The 16072-nt window shown below is 40.2% G+C and overlaps 1 protein-coding gene across 1 annotated transcript in view; it reads left to right on the top strand.

Annotated features, from left to right (window-relative positions):
• LOC308189458 (uncharacterized protein) overlaps nt 1–16072 on the top strand; it is a gene marked incomplete at its 5' end in the record, with an annotated part of 69610 nt that overhangs the window by 51091 nt on the left and 2447 nt on the right. The window contains 2 exons of the mRNA XM_080579500.1: nt 4862–4972; nt 8253–8446. The remainder of the gene's footprint in view (nt 1–4861; nt 4973–8252; nt 8447–16072) is intronic.

Raw genomic sequence — 16072 nt, 5'->3', positions numbered from 1 at the left:
CAACACAACAACCCACACCAAAAACCCACAACAAAACCAACAGCAAATAACCCTCAAGCTATATAAATTACTAAGAGAAAAGCTACTTGCATGTTTCTAATTTATATTTCAAGAATATTTGCCATTAAACCAACCAACCAACCAAAAAAAATCAGCTGAAATTGTAGGTATGTCAGCTCTTCCAATTGATATGCTTCAGAAGCCCCCAAAGACTTTGCTAATGTGTAAATACATTTTAGCCAAGACGTGAGTAAAAAATAGAAGGGAGTCAAGAAATTAACTTCCGTTGCTGAGAGACGATCAGATTAATTAGCTGTAAATAAGATGAGGAAGGTGCTACCTTGGTCCACATAATGAGGTACAGCCATGGGCCCGTAGGTGGGACTTGCAGCAGGGTGCATGGGGATGCTTTGGAAAGTCCTTGTGACACCCAGGCTGTGAGGAAGGAGTTTGGAACCCCGGTAGAGCAAGGACTGAAAATACGGGGCAGGATGAGTAGCCGCCTAAAGCCATAGCAACCACTGGGCGAGAGACTTAGGTGGAATTAAAGCCATCTGGATCTGGCAGTTAGCCTTTCTGTGGTTCAGACCCCCATCTGTAAAAAGGTGATAATCAGGCATTTTTCTGTCTGTCTTGCTGTGATTTTGAGCTCTTCATAACTAGGGTTCCCCTTTCTGTTCTGTCTGTCCAGAAGCTGTCTTGCACAGAAAGGCCCTGATCTTGTTTGGCACCTCTAATTATTACTATAATATAAAGAAAAATAGTGAAAGTAAGATTACAACCTCAAGGTCAACTTCTGCTGTATTACACTCACCCTTTCCCACTGAAGCCTGCCAGAGTGTTACTGAACACAGAATTTGGCCTTTAAGGTTTCAGTGTACAATATGCACATCTTGTGCTGAGATTAAATATGAATATGTTTAAAGGTCTGCTTTCAATCCAAATTTTGAGGGCTTGCCAAAGTAGCAGAGATTGAGATAGGATCTTTTGTACTATTAATTGAAGGCTATGCCTTTATTTCCTTTAAAAATTTTTTTAAAGCCTCCCTTCTGTGGTGGAAGATATCTTGCTGCTGCTTGGATTGATTCCAAATACTGTTTTCCCCTTTAGCTAGAGCTGCAAAATGTAGTGGGTTTGATTCCTTGCTAAGTATCTTTTGTTAAATACTCACAATTCAGAGTTGCAGATACCTTAAGGTGAAAGGGAAACCAGATCAAGATGCTATTAACTGCCACTAGAAAGAAAACATGCCATAATGTCATATGAGTTAATAACTTTAAGTAGCCTGTAAGATGCTGCTGTGGAATTAAATGCTTAACAATAATTCAAAAACGGCTTACAGAAATTTAAGAATGTGGATCATTTAGTATAGCTGAAATTATGCTCCTGGCATATATGTATGACACATGAGAGCACTTACCTGGAAATTTATTACCCAGCTCTGAGCAAACAAAGCATGACCTACATTTGACTAAAGTCAGCTGTCTCTGGCTAATCCTATGGGCTTCTTTTTATTAATGTCACAATTGCTAATGTGGTATAACATTGTCATTACTGAATAGCACAGCGGGATAAGCTGCAGCTGTTATTTCTCTTTCTATACCTACTAACTCATTAAATTTGAGTTTTGGGGAATACAAATTGTAAAGATTATTCAAATTCTGATTGAGAAATGGGACTGTTGGGAAAATGAAGGTATATAAAGTAAAACTTTGAATTGAGGATTTTTTATTTTTTATTTTTTATCAGGAAGCTTGAAATGTTCAATTAAAAAAAAAATCCTTCTTCCCTACTTCCTTGGCATTAGGCTCAAAATCACACCCAAAGTAGAATAATAAGAAAACGAGTAGAAAGATAGAAATTACTGCACGGTGGGTACTAGCCTACTTATGGAAAGATAAAATGCAGAACTTGCGTAGAGAGAACACAGAAGGAGCTAGTTTTGTACCAAAAGATCAGTAATACAGTAAATATCCAACTGTTATTTTAAATAGCATAATTTCTTCATTTGAAATACCCCAAAGACACTGAAGTTTGTTCATTTATTAAACTTTTACAGAATTCTGTAACATACATAGAGACATGTCTTAGGAACATGGTTGGGTGGGTGATATTGGTGGTAGCTGGATGGTTGGACAAGATGATCTTGGAGGTCTTTTCCGACCTTAGTGACTGTATGATTCTATGTCTTTGGACTTCAGTATTTCCACAAAAACACTCTGGGCAGCAAGAATTGACTTCTTCAAGAGTGAAACGGAAAGTTTCCAATTTGTCTGCTTCAGGACTGAGACATTGGTCTTTTTTTCCTTTAATTATGCTGGGCTTTTTCTGAGAGCCTTACCTCATACTTACACTCCTCCTCATCCTACTGTTTGGTTGAAAACTTTATTATTAAAAAAATACAAACTCTAGCATGGAATAAGAATGACGCTTGTCCTTCCCAAAGTTTCCTTGCCCAGAATTTTAGCTTCAATCCAAAATTTTGGCCGTGTATACAACTGTGGGCCAGGATGATGCTTTTCAGAAACCTCCAAAACCTTCAAAGTCCTCCAAGCAGGCTGCAAAGTGGTGACGTTGGAAGAACCCCGTGGGCGGGCAGGCAGCTGCGCAGCCTGAGTACCAGCTCAGAGGCACAGCCTGGCCAGGGTAGGAGGAGGCATGGCTGAGGTTTTTTCACACCCCAGCTCTTTCCTGCTTGCTGTGAAGCCAATGGAAACTATGTCAGCTAGCGCCGAGCTCGGTCAGTGCTCAGGGGTCAGGCGGCAGGGTGGGTTTTAATGGACCTAAGCTGATGGTTGCAGCTGAGGATCTGGCCATTAATTTCCATTCCATTGTTACGGTGAATAGGTTTATAAGCTAAATTTGGTGCATGATCTATTGCTGTATTTTGCTTTTCAAGGGATTTACACCCCTTGACTTTCATAGACAAACCTGGAGAAGGGTAATGGCAATTTTTATTTTTATTTTTTTAAAGGGGAAGGAAGGAGAGTATCGGGGGGGGAGCTGAGAATTGGAGTGTGATCTTGTAATAGCAGTGAGAAATATGTGACAGTTGGGCTAATCCAGACGCTTGGTTGAATTTGAATTCCTCAAATCAAGATTAGAACCTCATGCATTCTTTAGATAAATTGGAATAAAAATGATCTCCTAGGAATTCGTGCAGTTAATTATGTTCTCTCCTCCTACCTTCCCTGCAAACAGTGGGGTTGAAAAAAAAGTTAACTTCTACATTCAGGTTTTAAGGGTGATGTCAGACTTTAGGTTGTTGCTGACTACGGGGAGATAGGTGGTGAAGCATACAGTGGATGCTCTTTACTCAGTATGGTGAAGGAGAGTGATACTGTGTAATGTCAGTGAGCTTAAAACACTGGGAAGCTATATGGAGAGGAGGGGAACGTGAACTCGGATATCATAGCTACAGAGCTGGGATAAGTCTTTACAGGTAATGCATGGAATTTGTTCATGGGATTTCTCCAGGATATAATGGCTATGATCTCTAAGGTAATTCTCAGTATCAATCTCTATTCTCCTAAAATTTCAATTTCCACTATGTTCCTCTTTGTCTTGCTCCTAAGTCTTGATCCCCAGACAACTTAAGATTTCCCAGAAGTAAAACATTTTTCCCACCATCTCTCCTTGGTCTTACGTGAGCTCATCTTCTCTTCAAAAACCCTGATCCCAGCTGCTGTCTTAATCTGCCTGTTAACTACTTCCACAAGCTGTTATTACTACTCTGATACATGAGCTTGTAAAAATTGGGCTTGATGGGAGAACCTGAGGACAGTAGAGGACAGAGCAGAGTGTGAGGGAGGGGATGCAGAGGCCACATGTAGAGCGAGGGACTGCGTGCCTGTGTGTGATGGGAGAAGAGGCTGCGCAGAGTGATTCATATGGGAAATACGCCATGGCCACACTGAAAACAAAACAACATCAGCTCAAATTCTGGTGTTTGTAATGAGAAGAAATGCTTTTTCCTTTCTTTTAGGCGGCTTGTGGTCTATATAAGTAAGTTTGAGGCCTCAGCTTAATGCTTGGTGAGCTGGTGCCTACCACAGGCACTGGCATTCTTGTAGAAGAAGGAGTTGGTGAGCTGAGAGCCCCTCCAGGGCTTTTGGGAGCATAAACATAGGATTTTTAATGCAATTTAATATACTAAAAAAAAAAAAAGACAATTATTGGAGCGCTTTTTTTTTTCTTCTCCATACAGCAAATGCCACAGAATTTGTTAGTTTGCTCATGGCTTTAACATGGCAATTAGCTCAAAGGACACTTTTTTAAAAGAGACAAGCTCTCTAGGATATGTGAATGCTTCCCCCACCTTGTTTTTTCCTTTCTTCCTTTCTTTTTTAAATCTCCCTGCTTCTCCATTCCCTGCCTAATGTTGTTATTGAAAGTGAAGCAAAAGCTTTCCCATGCATCAGACAAAAGGAGCGCACTGTTAGTGCCTGAAGATGGAAACACACCCTGCCTCTCCAGTCTCACGTGGGTCTTATGCTGAAGAAAATAGACTGATCAGTCATTAAATGAATAGGTCTCATGCCATCCTTTTCCTACTCGTGATGTAGGTAGGACTACTCCTCTTAGAGCAGTTTCTTCACCAAACGAGCCCTTTCCCTTCTCTCTGATTAGTAGTTTGCTCCCTCTGTCTGTAACAATTGATAAAGCAAGGGCAACAGCAGTCAGGTTTGAAAGCATTATGCAGGATCTTTAGATGTGGCTATAAGGGAATGTGTGATTGCTCATGAGTTTGTGATGGCTAGAATAAACTTTCTAAGAACTGAAATCCCTGTGAGCATGACTTCATCTCCCTGGGTGCCACAGAACTGAATGACCAACTTATTTCTAGCTTCTGCAATTGCAGGCTGAGGAGTCTTGCGGATAAAGGACGATTGCCTGACAAAGACATGAAGTTCAGAAAGCTAAAAATTTTTTGGGAGAGTACCCTCCTTCTGAATCATAATAACAATAAAAAGTGAGTACTTCTTTTTCTTTTTTTTTTTTTTTTTGGGGGGGGGGGGGGGAGTTTTTCCAAATTCTTACTTTGCAAGGGAGGAGGTGAGGGGAGTTCACTTTCTGTTCCCTGCCGCCTGCTAGCCACTGCACTTGACTTCCACAAAGTCTACATGGGCCAAAGGAGGAGCTCTGAAAATAGGCTATCCATACAATTCTGGGAAAGATGCTGGAGGTGGATACCTCTACTCTCCTGCCTACTGAAACAGTTATTTTGACTGCAGGTTCCATACAGATTTATCAGGGAAGGTCACATTTTTCTTGTCACCTCTCCTTGCCTTCTTGTGGCATGGTCACCACTGGAAGAGCTCAGATGTGTCCTCTGTTTGCCAATTCTTCCTGTGCTACTGTGGCAGAAACAAAAAAATAAATAAAACCAAGCAAAAGTTAAGGTTTGAAGTAAGAAAGGGAAACGTCTTTAATGTAAGATCTGAGGTTTACCCATGATCAACCTGAAGTATACAAATTTGGCATATACACATTAAAGAACTTCATTTATGAAATGTGTATCAAAAAGCAAGTGACCTTAAAACTGAGCAGTTTCACAATTGCTTCTTACAAAGTCAGTGAAAAAGCAAATGTGTGAACTCATTAAGCCATGTGTAAGTGAGCTGGCGTTGCCATGTGGGCAATACGGGAGCAGGTGATCCTGGCCTTCAACACAGAATTAGACGTGACTGAGGAGTATGATACAGCATGCCAAACAACTTGAGAAGTTGAATGGCTGAGAAAAATAAGTGTCTTTAATAAATTTCTTGTAGTGGTGTGCTTGGAATCGTAAGGCTTTTCTTTAAAACAAATGCCATCTTTAATTTCCAGATACTCCTTTAAAAAGGCATATAGATTCTCCCTTGGCTGAAGTTTAATATAAAAACCTCTTTATAAATTTTTCAAGGAATAAACCTGCATTATGTCTTGTTACTTCTAGCTTGACAGAGCAGAAAGTTGTAAATCTTTAGCTTAATAGAATATATTTTACCAGATATTTCACCGGAGGAAGGGCACTACTTCAATCAAGAGGCCATTTGAATTCATCTATGATTTTGTCCAAAGCTGACTGTTTAAAATAGCTGATCTGTATCTCAACATAGTTTTTTTTATGAACATGAGGATTAACTACATCATGTTATGAAAGTACCCATTCGTGACTAATAGCAATTATCAGAGTAATGCTGTCTTTGTTCTACTTTCATTATGCTCAGAACTAATCGTTCTTGCCCCATAGTGTAATATAGTATCTTTGGTAATATTTAATTTTCTGTAAGGAGAATAATGAAAGGAAAAACGCTGTGAAAAATAAGGAAGCTCTTTGTTACATACAGAAAAGATTAAGGCTGCTGCTTGCCACATGGAGGAGCTCGAGTATCAGGTTAGGAAATGCCATTGCTGCCTGGAGGGCTCATTCCCAGGCCAAGCTGGACTGGAAAAGTGACCCCTGGCAGTGCCCCTGCCTGGGGTCTGCCCCTGGGGCTATGGATGAGGTTGTTGTCACTCTGTAGCAGTTACGGGTAAGAGCATAATTTGGCCTGTGTTAGCATTAATGCTCTTTCCAACAGACCTGCCATATAGATCTCAAAGACCTAAAAGCTACTTCAACTAGTGCAAACCGTGGCTTCTCTGAACTGTTGCTGCTTTGCAGTTCTCCACATCTGCCTCCACGGCTCCTCCTCCTGCTACAACATATAAGGCTAATTAAGAGGAAAGGAAACGACTGAAGTCTCTGATAAGTAGGAACAACTCTTTTTTACTGTGAGATTCTGTGCTTTAAATTTAAGTCATGGAGCTTCAGCTCCCAGATCCACCTGTGCCAACATAGAAGGTTATTGACCTGCAGCTATTTTTGGTCCCTTTCTGTCCTACCAAGTTATATACATATATATATATATTCCAGGTCTCTGTTAATGGAGCAATGAAAACTCCCCAGTTAGCTTCAGGAAAATGTAGCCACGTTAGGTAAAATAACCATCATCAGTTCTGCAGTGACTGGCAGGGAAGTCCTTTGCCTTGGTGGAGGGACCTGGGAGGTGGGCTGGGGGCCACCCCTATCCCAGTCAGACCAGCTAGCCTGTCGTGATGTGTACTGGCATGGTAAGAGGTCCTTGCTTTCTGGTCCTCCTCCTAGTAAATTAGGAAATATCAGTTGTGAGAAACTAGAAAAAGAAGAGAAATTAAACATGGTATGGTTGCTGCAGGAGGGAGGAGAGAGGGGATAGAGGCTCCTTGTGCAGCTTGTTTTGTACAGCCTGCTGGCTTAGTGAACACACTCATAGTGTATAGCGTTGGTTTTAGCTGGTCCATGTGTCTCTGCCTGCTGTTCGTGAGGGAGAGCCTGTGGGGGCAGCTCTCGAGGGATGCAGCGAGGTGCTGGTTGCAGCTGGGGGGCTTTGGGCTGGGGGCAGAGCAGCAGTTTGACCCCTTGGTTTCCTGTGACAGCCATCCTGCACTGAACTCTTCTGCCTGAAAACAGACACTTCCACCCCTGTCCCAGTAGTTAACAGTCATGACTTACGGCCCCTCTTGGGATTAATTCCTTCTGTTATCAGTCTTGTCCATACAGATGAGTTATTATCTGACTATTGCTACTTCTTCCCATAAAGGATAACTGCTTAATTCTCACCCTTCTGCCTGTGCTGTTGTTGGGGTTAGGTGTACAGCTGTGGCATCTGCATTGTGTTGTGAGCACACACAAGCTCTGGGAGCTCCTAGAAAGGAGAAACCATCTCAGAAGCTGAAGTGCACCTCAACTTCTGTTTTCCCCTTAATTAGTTGCATTAGGCTATCAGTGGTCTCAGCAGGTGCATTGCAGGCTGACATAGCAGAAGTCTGAAGATCTTTGGGGTTCCCTGGCCACTTCTTCCTGCTGTTCTTGAGGGAAGCAGCAGCCTGTATGTTTTGTGGGAGGCACGGGTAGGTTAATGTAGCCTTGTTGTTGTTTCATTGTAAGTTACGTGCAGTTCTCTGTAGTACATTGCGCCGAAACTACAAGTCTGCCTTCTGAAGATGATAGTTATCATATATTCTGAAGTGGCTTTGTTTTCCTTCCAGGTCAGAACAGATCAGTGAAAAATTCTCTAACTTTAAAATATATTAATAACTCTGAAAAACTTTATGTTCTTGAAGTCTTTGACTGGAAAGGCTAAGACAAATGACATAAGTTGCAACGAGCCACATTCATATAAATAATCTAATTTTAACATACTTGTGGCTCTGAAGAACATTAATTTTCTCAACTTGTTTTACAGGAATGTCCTGCCTTATTTCCCAAGGTTTAAAAAAAACAAAACAAAACAGAGTCATGACATCTCTGAAATGGTTCAGAAATCTGGCACATGTTGGCTGCAAGGGTAGCTGCTGCTGATGGAAGTTGAGAGTGGCAGTGGGAATCACAGTAGAAATCCAAGTTTTTGTTGGACCTAGTACATCTTCCTGGCCATGGGTATGAGTAAAGAAACTTCACTTCTCTTGAATCCTACTTAGTTTATTAAATCAAATTGGAACTTGGGCTTAGAATGCAAATACTGCAAAGTCTATGCTATCCTCCTGTAATTTTTTTATCTGCTATTTTTGAATTGCTAGGGACAAACTATACAGTGTATGGTACCAGCAACTGCAAAATGGTATACACTTTAAAACATAAATTGTATGCAGACTTCAATGTTGGATTCCAGTGAGATAAACTGTGAATAAAGTATGCATTCGTTGGATTAAAATACCCAGTCTTTGTATTAAGGTACAGCAATAGTAACATATACTGTCTAAGAAAGTCCTATTTCCGTAGATCTAAGATGTTAGAAACCTTAGTTTAGGCTGGAATTTTCTTACTGAAATTTGAAGTGATTCAAGAGCGCAGCTGAGCAAATAGAGGGCACCACTTCACTTGGTAGGAATGTGCATTGGTGAAATTGCATGGGGAATAGAAGTGAGGAGATTTTGGCCAGGGAACTGCCTTTTGCTTCTGTTCCTTGGTAATTTAATCCAATTAAAAGAAAGGAAGCTTTCCCAATATAGCTATGCTGTATAAATGCAAGAACTTCATAAAACCCGTCTCTCTTTACTTCAATCATTTAAGCAGCCCATAAAGACTCTCAGGTTAAAGAATTAATCTTCAGTTCCAAGCTGAAAGTCTTCAAATATGGTAATTCATGAGGGATCTTTGAAAGAGCAGAGTTGTGCCGACCCTTCCCAGTAAGTCATTACTGAAAGGGCTTTGTGATAAATAGTAGTGTGCTAATGACCTGTGGATGGGCTTTATAGGGAAAGGCACTGATCTCTTGGGGTAAGTAAAGATGGTATTGCAGATTTAGGAAGAATAAAGGTGTTAATACTTCTGTTCCAGACACAATCCGTCCCAAGCGGTTAAAATCTCTACTGAAATCCCTACTACAGGGTTATTTAATACCTTTCAGTTCTTTACACTTGACTTATGCTCTGATTCTGTGTGCTGTATAGAACTGCTCTTGTATGTAACAGCCACTGAACTCATGGCTATTAAAAGCTATCCTTCGGTTTCTGGAAGGATTTGCAGGGCTATTTTTTTTATTATTATTTTTAATTAACATTTATAAGGCTTTTTGTGGTTCTCAGAGAGTAGCGTGAATGCAAGGCTTTCTTACTGTGCCAAGTCTGGAGTTTTCCTCCCAGGCCTCCATTCTTTGGGAGTCAAGTGGCGCTGAACAGGGGCTGAGCCCCAGCTGGAGAGCCTGGCACACCAGCCACTCCACTTTGCTTGCTGCAAATCTTGGACTCCAGCAGTTTCAGTGACTGAGATGACTGTGACAAGAATTTCTGCCCACAGGTGCTGTGTTGCCATAGTGCTGCCTTCTAGGTGTGCGCTCATAGTTGTTACCTTGTGCAGCCAAGGGCTATGTCTGACCTTGGAAATACAGCAGGAAAAAAAGATGCTCATACCTCCTTGTTCCCTGGAATAGATAAATAGATCTTGGCTTTTTTTTTTTTCCTAATTCATTTTTACCCCAATTATTCATATTGTAAAAATTATTTTTTTACTTTTTTTGCAGTCTTGAAGACCTGGGTGACTGTAAACTTAAACAATCTCTTCAAGAGCAAAAACTTTTTTTTTTTCCACTCAGTTTTCTCTTCAGCTTTTCTGTTATTCTTCAGGCTGTTGGCTGTAGAAATTAGAGCTGTAGGTAGGTGCGCTCTTTTTCATATTGCCTAGCAGCATCCCTTTGCTCTCCCCCTACAGTCTTAGGACATCCTCCAGCAAGGCAAGAAATGCTATTTGAAATAGCAAGACTGCTATTTCAAATATAAAGGTAATTAGAAACACCCCTACCCTGTCCAAGGGAAAGAAATACTGAAGCCTGAAGTGAAGGTAGTACTTTCTTCTTCTATGGCAATACAATGCTCTGGGCAGAAATGATTGCAAAATTTGAATGACTATGAACTTGCTGGAATCTTATTTTGTCTATGCAGTTGAATTCTGCTGAATCCTTTCTCCCACAGTAATCCCTGTCTAAATTTGAGGGGAGGTGGGGGGAAAGACAATATTGGAGAATTTTGAAGAGAACTGTATTTATCCATATAACTCTATGAAACAGAAGGAGAAATTTTTCTATAACTTGGAAGAGGTAATGAAAAAAACTTTTAAAAATTTAAATGTTTAAATATAGAGCCTTCATATCTGGTCTGACTCTTTGCAGAGGTGGTTAGTGGCCCACAGATCCTGTAGGAGGTATCATTCAGTGCTTGAGAATGACACTCCCTCCCAGCCCCCCTCCCCCACACCCCCAACAAAAAAAAAAAAAATCCAGCAATTCATTTTGTTTTAACTGTGCATTCCTGTCCCTAACAGACCTGTTGGTGTCTAAGTGTGCAGTTGCAGAATGAGAAGAAAAAAGCTCTCAAAATTCGTAAAACAGATAACATATTTGAGGAGCTACTCTAATATCTCCTGGGCTAGATGAGATAATGCATGATTAGAATATTTATAATCACTGATGAGAAGTAGGAATAATAATATTCACTGCTGCAGTATTCTTTAACTTCTCTGCAGGTTGAAATGCCTATTAAAGTAGTAGCAGCATGTGGAGTGCTAACACAATGCATAAGGCTCGTTGTGGAGGAAAGTGTTTTAAAATAACTTCTAAGTCTGCAATTTTTCTCTTTGTCTGGGAATGAAATCTCACTTTGCTCCCAGATTTAAATCCTGCTTTGATGAGATGCCTTAGGAAAGCTACCTTTCAAGGTAGCTTGTCCTGTGTCTCCTTCTAGTGTTAATACATACTTAGAAAACATTATGAAAAGTAATGCAGAGGATGTTCAAACATTAATAACACACTCATTTTCTTTTCTAATGGTTGAATGACTTTGCATTGTCTGTACATTTTCACTTCAAATACAGGCAGCCTTTCTTTGAGTTGAGTGAAGGTATTTGCACTTTTCTAGCATGTGGTTAATTTTCAACTGTCCCTTTGAAGTGCTGTTTCAGGCTACAATCCTCCAAGCAGTATAGCACAAAGCCCAGCTGGATTTGCACTGGGGCAATGTGCAGGGTGGAAGCCACAGTAGGTTCAGTCTAGCGGGGAAATGAGAAAACCCTTGCAAAGCCAGCAGAGAGGTCAGGAAATGGGAAGCTTTTCAAAGTTTCCTTGCCTCCTTCCAGCCATCCTCAAGCACCTGCTTTGTGAGTTGTTGTCTTTGGCTAAGATTTTTTTTTACAAAGCCTTGTCTGCGTGGCTCTTTTTCAGAATAAGAGTTTTCAAGAAAAACATTGTGTAGGCTGAGAGACATGCCAAAATTAGAAGTTAACAATGCTGTATTATGGATATTAGGACTGTGCTCTTCAAATGCTTCCAGTAAGCCCTTGTTCAGTTGGCTTTATTCTTTGTGTGATTCTAGTTTGCAGAAATCCATTTTTGTATCCCTTTGAAAGTCTGTCAAAATCTTCTCCTCTCCTGTCTCTTGTGTATGTTGTCTCTGAGGGTTTAGTCCTGCAAGATGTTGAATGTGCTGGATACAATGAGAGGCATAAAAAAATTCTTCTGTGCCTTGGTTGTTGCTCATGCTGACTACTTATCATACACGAAGCACTTTACAGGCACGTAAGGTAAAGATGCCATTCCAGGTGTCTTTCCATACACTTAAGCACTAATCATGTCAGTGGTACTCTTTTCATTCTTGAAATTACACACCTGCTTTGCTGCACTGGGACCAAAATGCTCAGCGTTTTGCAGAATCACCCACTTAAAGACTGTCTATGGTGTAAAGTTTGCTGTATCTACCCAGAAACCTGAAGTGTTTCACATGAATTCATTTCTTCACAAAATATGATCACGTAAAACAGAAAGTGAGTCAAGTGTGCTCTTGGTGCAATGAGTGATGGCAGTCCGGTCCACGGCTGCAGCTGTGCCACAGCTCCCATTTCCAGTTGCTGTCCTCAGCAAATTGTGTCTAGCACCAAAAAGCGGAGTTCTGGGGAGAAGAGGAGAGCATGACTCATATCAGGGCAGGAGGCTTCTGCTTGCATCATAAGCTTTTTTTTTTTTTTCCTGAGGAAGAAACAGATATGACACGAACAATACTTGCCAAATATGACAGATGAACAGACTTTTACAGAGCAACAATATCATGTGCAGTTTGATTGCTCACTGTTTGGCAGACAAGGATCCAAGGAGGTAAATGATTGCATCTGAGCCTCACCTCACTGACTCAGTGACTGTAATGTTCTCCTTTAATATATGGAGTATCTTTGTTATATAGTGTTCCTTCAGATTTCCAATAGAAAATAATTTGTTCTTCTTTTGTAGTTTTTCTTCTCAGCTGAAGGTGTGAGTATGAACTTTCTCCCTGTTGGCAAGCATTGAAAATAATTTTTAGTATTTCTGTGTCTACAGCTTTCATAACAAGTGGACCGTAAATCCCCTATCTAATATTGTGTGCTCTGTAATACCGCCAATATATCATAGCAGTATTTAATTTTTTAACTGGAGTCACATGAGGGCTCGGGTTATAAACTGTATCTCTGTTCTAAATCTTTAGCAGTTTATCCTGACCCACCTCATGGTCATCTAGTTTTTTTCCAGAACATGCTTTAGAGTAAGTTGTGTGATGTTTTATACTTACCTTTATTGATATCATCCTGAACAACAAAAACAAAAAACAAACAAACCAAAGAGGAATACTATTTTATGCTTCTTTATTTTTTTTCTGAGAACTTTATTCTTAACATTTTTTTTTCTGCTCATCAACACAACTAATTTTGATTAAAAGATTGAGGCTTTCTTGAAAGAATGTGTATATTTATTCTGCAAGCCACAATACTCTATTCTTTAATTAAGTATGCTCTGTGAGCTGAATTAAGAAAACGCAGCTTACACAGAAAGAAAACTTACTGTTATAACTGTTTTAAGGATGAGAAATGGTTCATTTTTCTGAAAGTTTAACATAATGCAAGTAGCTAGGGTACAGAATATGACTCGGGGAATGCTTGTTTATGGCTAGTCTTTGTATGTGGAGTCCCATGGTGGTCTCTCTTCATGGCATCCAAGCGTAATGCATCTCCTTGTTTACATCATCTTATGTAGGTATAACATGAAAATCCATAAGTTTTTCTGATAACTAAAAGAGAAGGCAATGTTCCTTTTAAAGAGCTTTGTATGTCTATACCAGGCGATTGTAAAGCTTCTCAAGGGACATCTCTTTCATAATCTCAGTGCACAACTTGCACATCCCAGGCTCCTAACACATAATCTTTTAAACTGTAGAAAGAGCTCTGCTCTGTAATACTAAGACTCCAACAAAGATGAGTCATGTTTATGACACTGGGCATAGTTAAACTACTTATGCTATACATCTGTTTAAACTGAAGTAGGTAAAATACGCAGTTACTGAAGACAGCCCGTAAATCTGGCATTCATTCAAGGCCTAGAGCACTCAGTTAGTGTCAGTACAGACATGTAGGAGTGTGGCCATGGGGGTCGACAAACCCCATGGTTGGTGATAACATCGGACTCATCAGATAACATGAGGCCAGAAGGAATGGAAAGAGTTTAGAAAGAACAAAGAAGGGTGAACACCTTGCTGTCTCAGACTGCTTGTTCTCCAGCCATTGAGACATGGAAGTTGCTGGGTGTTTGCGGTTGCTGGTCAAAATTGTTGACCAATGAATAGTTAGTGGAAAAGTACTGCTGTAGAGCAAATGGCTCTGTCCTCAATAAGAAAGAGTTGAAGTTATGTCATCAATAAAGTGGTAGCAGTTACTGATCCTAAAAGAACCCTGGTGTCTGTGTGGTCATTATGCCACGCAGAGACATGGGACGACTTTTAAAGTTATCAGTTTATGCCAAGTCTTTTGTAATGTACTTTCAGGGCTTAGTGGTAAGAGGAAAGAAGAAGATAATGATAGCTCACCTGGGGATGATTCTATTATGCAGAATAATCTGAAGCTATGCAGAAAAACATATTGTGAGCAGGAATGGACCCTAGAGATTTTTTTTTTTTTAATCTTGAAAGGCATAGCTTTCTTGCCACTGACAAGGCTTTACATTAGATGGTTGATTCAAAAAAGCTTGGCATTTATCTTAATTTTGCTCTTTTCAACTTCAGTGACACCGTTTTGCAACTGAGTGGGAGTTAAGTTAGAATAGTGCTGAACATTTTTGAGTTTCAATTTTTTTTTCAAGGTCATTATTTCCTGGATTTCCAAAGGATTCTACTTGCTTGGCCCACAGAAATTATACATTTCAGACTCACTCTTGCATATGTTATAGAGCCATAGGGAATTTCAGAAAATTTGGAACAAAGTCTCAACATTCGTTTCTTCTCTCCAGACAGTTGTGAATAAAATATACATATATATATATATATATTTCTTTTCTGCATGTAAGCAGGTTTATGTGCTTTTGTAGACAAATGGAGACAGAGAGGTACAGCTTATCTGATGTTGTGGTGTGTTGAAAACATTGGAGTGTTTTTTTTTTTCCTCACAGCTGAAGTTGCGAGTAGGAATTTATTCCCTGTTGGGAACCATAGATCTAAAAGAGTTGCTTCCTTAAATATATTTAAAAACAAAAACAACAAACAAAACAATACTCATTGTGTCATTAGGCAGTCTTATTTTGGCTGTTTTTTCAGCACAGCTCCCTTACATCCTTGCTCATGACTTAAGCAGAAGCAAGGCTGCCTTTTGATGCTGGAGCCCTGTCACAGAATCACAGTACACTGGGTCTTTCTCTGGTGCTACCATTTTTTTTTTCTTTTCTTGCTTTTTGTCCTCCACTAAGTCACTAATCACTGCTGGTATCACTTTGGACCACTAGGTCCAATAGGCACTTCTTGCCTTGCCCTGGGCCCAGGACCTCTTGCTAAAGCTACTGAAAACGTTGTTTGTCAAATTAAAAGAATGATGAATGAAACTAAAAAGGTTTTCAGTCTCTTGACTTGGTCAAGATAAGTTGGTAAGGTCATGTATGACTGCCTTCCCGGAGTTTTAAGATGCAGGGGTTGAGAAATAAGGCATACAACAAGTCTGGGACCCTGAGTGATGCTCCTGTATGGCTGGCTGCGCTTCCCAGCCCTTATGTTTTTGTACTGTTGCAAGGAGAGAAGAGGAATAAAGATTCTCTGAGGACAAATCCCTTCTCACAACACCTAGCAAGCTGAAAATAGACCTGAGGATAATAGCAGGGATTTTCCTCCTAACCTTTGTGCAGAAATGCTTTTTGAAATGGGATTTCAAGGAAACAAACCTTGGAAGCTTGGAGCCTTGTTAATGTCTACTTCTAAAAAGAGACCTGTAAAAACAAGTGAAGGAACTGGGGCAGACACATTCCCAGTTAGGTATCTACTGATTCACATTAATAGTAAGATCTGACTGTGCCCAGGGAGCTGGATTTCCACCTTGCATTCTCCTCTGAACACCAGATCTGAAAAAGAGAATTAAGTTTCTTTGCTAATGGATTTTGTTCTCTTGTGAAAGTCTGTGAAAGTGCTTATGTACACATGGGCGTATCAAAGTCCTAAATTCTTCTGGGGAGGGTGAGCAATCATCAGTGCCTAAATCACTTTTGAGATTTAGGTTCTTTAGGGAACACCTTCAAAA

This window comes from Anser brachyrhynchus, assembly GCF_964034855.1.
Source record: "Anser brachyrhynchus genome assembly, chromosome: 2".
NCBI lineage: Eukaryota > Metazoa > Chordata > Aves > Anseriformes > Anatidae > Anser > Anser brachyrhynchus.
The sequence above is the reverse complement of the archived record's forward strand: the minus strand, read 5'-3'. Positions and strand labels throughout refer to the sequence as shown.